The sequence below is a fragment of the Chiloscyllium punctatum genome, chromosome 12 (genome assembly GCF_047496795.1).
Source record: "Chiloscyllium punctatum isolate Juve2018m chromosome 12, sChiPun1.3, whole genome shotgun sequence".
Taxonomy (NCBI): Eukaryota; Metazoa; Chordata; class Chondrichthyes; order Orectolobiformes; family Hemiscylliidae; genus Chiloscyllium; species Chiloscyllium punctatum.
This window is the reverse complement of record NC_092750.1, coordinates 112,223,871-112,228,570: the sequence shown is the minus strand read 5'-3', so window position 1 is coordinate 112,228,570 and position 4,700 is coordinate 112,223,871. Positions and strand designations below refer to the sequence as shown.

The following is a 4,700-nucleotide window of genomic DNA, read 5'->3' as shown; positions in this document are numbered from 1 at the left end:
CTCCAGGATAACTGCAAGAATAAACCCCAGTGCCCCATGGCCAAACATTTCAACTCCCCCTCCCACTCTCCCGAGGACATGTAGGTCATGGGCCTCCTGCATCGCCACTGCCTCAGGACCCGATACCTGGAGGAAGAAGGTCTCATAATCCGCCTCGGGACTCTTCAAACCCATGACATCAATTTGGACTTCACCCGTTTCCTCATTTCCCCTCCCCTACCTTACCCCAGTTCCCACCTTCCAGCTCAACACCGTCCACCTGACCTGTCCCACCTGTGCATCTTCATTCCCACCTATCCACTCCACCTTCTTCTCTGACATTTCATGTTCACCCCCCACCTGCATCCACTTACAACACTCTTAGCTACCTTCTCCCCAGCCCCACACCCTTCCCAATTACCTCTCCATCTCATATGCTGCAGTCTCATTCCTGATGAAGGGCTTTTGCCTGAAACGTCCATTTTTCCTGCTCCTCAGATGCTGCCGGACCTGCTGTGCTTCTCCAACACCACTCTAATCTGAAGGGGAAACAGTTCATTGAGACGGTTTTCGGATATTTTCTATTGTTGACCACAGGCTGTGGATGATAGCAGAACTTTAGCAACTACCAGGTTAGGGAGCAGATAAAGGACTGACCACAAGTCTGGTCACCGCATAAATCAACATTTTTTAAAAATGTAAGATAAAATATGGAAGGCTGAAGGATGCAACTTTGCCCATCAAGACCGTTTCACCAATGAGTTTATCACTGATTCCTTTCCAAGTCAAGGTGCTATGGGCATTGGAGGGTAACTTAAAAATGGTGGCGTTTCATTGCATCTCCCTTATTATTTTTTGTTGTCCTTATAGTCAGTACAGCTGTTGAGTTTTGAAGGTTCTGTCAAAAATGCCCAAATGACTTACTCCTGTGCATCTTGTAGTTGGTGCACTCTGCTGCAATTGTGCCTTAGCGGTGTGGGGAATGAATATTGCAGGGATTGAAGAGGGTACACTCAAGTGACTGCATTGTCGTGGACGGTGTCCAGTTCCTTAAGTGTTATTGAAGCTACATCCATCTAGGCAAATGGAGAGAGTTATGTTCTACATCCCATTTGTGCCTTGCAAACGATGTAGGATTCACGGAACATTGAGTTGAGTTTATAATCAAAACATGTCTCAAGAACCTGTTGTTGTTGTAAGAAGTATATATGGAGAGAGAAGTGAAGGTGATGTTTTAGCTCGATGGGCTTTCTCATATGGCTGAACGTAAGCTGGGTTCCCGGAAATGCAGTTTTGTTCGTTTTATTTTATTAATTTTGCTGCACCTTCACTCTGTTCATTCCAATGGTCGGAAGGGAATTGGATTTATATGATTGGAACGTTTAATGTTGTATTCAATTTTGCTCCGAATTTATTTCAGCTTAAAGAAAATACAGATGAGAAAAACAAAAGTTTAAACTACAAAACAAGATGCCAGTTTTGATGCTCAGTTACTTTGGCAGATTTCAGTGGGTGTCAAATGAACCCAACATCATGGCGATCGTCTTCCCATCTTTAAGGCATGGGATTAAAGCAGGAAATCGATCTCCAAGAGACGGGTCACTTCCTATTCATTATGGAATAGCTTTCCTTGACAATATACAAAATCTGCTCAGTTCCATTTATAATGCTTCATGTGGAATATTAATATAAATCTTTCAAAACTCTGAGGTTTTTTTTGCTGAATCTTGCTCAGCTGCAGACGTTTCCGATATTTCTTTTCATCTGAAGTCGTCCAAATTAGACATTGTTTCCTCGCACCTTCTACTCCCTACACCCTCCTTTACATTTTTACCTGGCCACAGGTTGTCTCTCTCCTGGTGAAACTCGCTGTTTGTGTGTCTCTAAATGTGCTTTTCCAAATACTTTGGAAACGGATTGTCTGAGTGACAGAAATTTTGCTCCCATTATTTCTTTGGTCTACATCAATGGTTTTGTAATCTTGACTTTCAGAAATTTATGAACTTGAAAGAGAGAATTTACCACATATTTACTCTCTCTCCAAACCTCAAATACTCCGGAAAACTTCCATTCAGTTTTCCTTGGTTTAGTTTCAAATTTTCCAAACACAAATAAATAAAATTCCATCCCCACTAAACGCCGTCAGCATCGTCTCCAATGTCTTAGCAGCCCGGTAAACGCTGGCAGTGTCCTCTGATCGAATCACAGATTCCCTACAATGCAGAAAGTACAATTCAGCCAATAGATTCTATAGGGACACTCTGAACAGCATCTCAACCAGATCTAGCTCCCGTTTTTATCCACACAGGCCTTTGGCTTGTTATTTCAAATAAACCTGCTGATATAAAACCTGGCATCGTGTGACCTTATCACTGCGTTACCCATGGATAATTCACTTAACTTACTGAAGTCACTCCCTGGACACATCAGCCCAATTTAACATGGCCAATCCACCTAACCTACAGACCTAAGAACAGTGCGAACCACTGTAGTGTACCATCACATTGAACACTATCTGTATCATGTGTAATGGCTTTACACACTGGTAACTCATCCTAGTGAAAGCCTGCTGCGCCCACCAACCCGAATTCAATCCATCCAAACGCGGTTCTACGCTGTACAACCTCGTTAGTGCTGCTGGAAATGTTTCTGCACTCAGATCTGAATGGGTTTACTTTGTTTTCTTCCTCAGATTCTTGCTTTAAATAAGCACATCAGTCAGGAACAACTGTATAAAATGGATTTCATTGTAAGGCAAACACAATGTGCAGTTTGCTGAAGTTACATGTTTGCACTGTCACTGACACTCTCTCTCTCCAGGAGCTGCAGTCCGTCTCCACGCTGATTCAGACAGCACTGTCCGTCCTGTGACATGTCCAATCGAGAATGGAAGGCCAAGCATTAATAACTTTCAGTTGCGAACAAAGCGACAGGTTTAAAACCATTACGATGCCCCCAGCGGAGAGTTGAGCCCTGTGACAGGCGGGGATACTAACCGCGATACTGTGGAGGACAACGACATCGAAGGTGGCCCTTCAGCCAGTTGTGGCCACACTTGTACAACACAACTGCTTTACGACCTGAATCAAGATTTCCAAGATTTCAAAACTTTCTGCCTTTTTCCGAAATCTCTTGGCCCCAGTGTTCGAACTCGCCATCAATAACAAACGCTTCTTTCAGTCTATCCTATCCATATCCCTCATTATTTTGTACATCTCAGTCATGTCTTCTCCAATCTCCTCTGCTTGGCGACAAACAACCCCAGTGAACTCCTCACAACTAAAACCCTTCAGCCCAGACAATATCCCAGTGAATCCTTTGCAACGTTCCCAGTGCAATCACATCCTTGCAGTACTCTGAATTGCAGAACTGCGCTAAGTAATCTAGATAGAGCCGAATGAACTTTTTTTTCTTATCCTTTACAGTATGAGGGCGTCGCTGGTTCGGCAGTATTTATTGCCATCCCTAATTGCACAGCGGGTTGTTGAGACTCAACCATATTGTAGTGAGTCTGGAGTCACATGGAGGCCCAAGCAGGTAAGAATGGCAGTTTGATTCCTTAAATGACGTTAGATGTTTTTTTTTCAACAATTGAACATGGATATATAGGAGTTTTTAGATTCGTAATTCCAGATATTTATTGAACAGTTCTACCACCGAGCATGGTCTGAGTCAAACCCGAGTCTATGGTGTCTGAATAAACAGTCCAGTGTTCAGTGGGAAAAGCGCTCGGCCATTGCAGAAATGCAGTGAAACTGATCATATCCAATGAAGTCGCTTTTCCCCGATACTGTTCTGTGCCATTTTCCTGAGCTTGACCCCCCAGTAATATCTTGTCCATGTCGGTAAAAGCTGCGACATGAGGATTGAACTCACAACAGCGGTAACCAAATGCCTACAGGTCCCGATGGTGGGGCTGGGGTACGGTCACCCACCAACAGTGACCCCAGCCACACAGACTGATCGGTATCAATGTGAGAGTCTGTAATAGATTCTGCAATGCCTTAGTGAAATAGGAAATGACTCCACAAACACATGATGAAAGAGCAGTGCTCCGAAAGCTAGTGCTTCAATTAAACCTGTAAGATCATAACCTGGTGTTGGGTGATTTTTAACTTTGTACACCATATTCCAACACCGGCATCTCCAAATTAATGAAATGGGGGTATGGGATGGAAAGTTCGGTTAGTGATCGTAGGAGGGAAGAAATCTCTGAGAACGGGTGGTTTTGAATTCTGACATATGAAGCACAGAGATGTGAGCGAGCAGAGCTTGAAGGAAAATAACATCACCTTGGAGAAAATCAAAACGTTAAAACAACTGATTCCTTTGTGTTTCACAAAAGACTGGGACAAATAGAGCGATTACTGCCGTGACTCGGATTCGAACCGAGGTTGCTGCGGCCACAACGCAGAGTACTAACCACTATACGATCACGGCACCACACAGGCAAACGCCCTTAGCGTGCACCCTAAGTACAGCATCATAAGAAATGTTAGGCAGAGCACCAAATGCAAAATATCAGTGCTTCGTGAACAGTGGCAAATATGTGGGAACTCAGAATGGGCTGACCGTTTTACATTGGTGCCCACAGAGGTCCTGGTGATTCCATAGTTAATGTGCTGAAGGCTGAGGTAAATAGATTTCTCCAAAACATCAAAGACTCCGGGGACAGTGCAGCTTTTGTTACCTGCACATCCACCAATATCATTTATTGCATC

At 43.8% G+C, this 4,700-nt stretch overlaps 1 non-coding gene across 1 annotated transcript; it reads right to left on the bottom strand.

Moving 5' to 3' along the window:
• Positions 1-4,347: 4,347 nt before the first annotated feature.
• trnah-gug (transfer RNA histidin (anticodon GUG)) lies at positions 4,348-4,419 on the bottom strand. Its single transcript has one exon. It is a non-coding gene; the product is annotated as a tRNA-His (tRNA).
• Between the last annotated feature and the right edge of the window lie 281 nt (positions 4,420-4,700).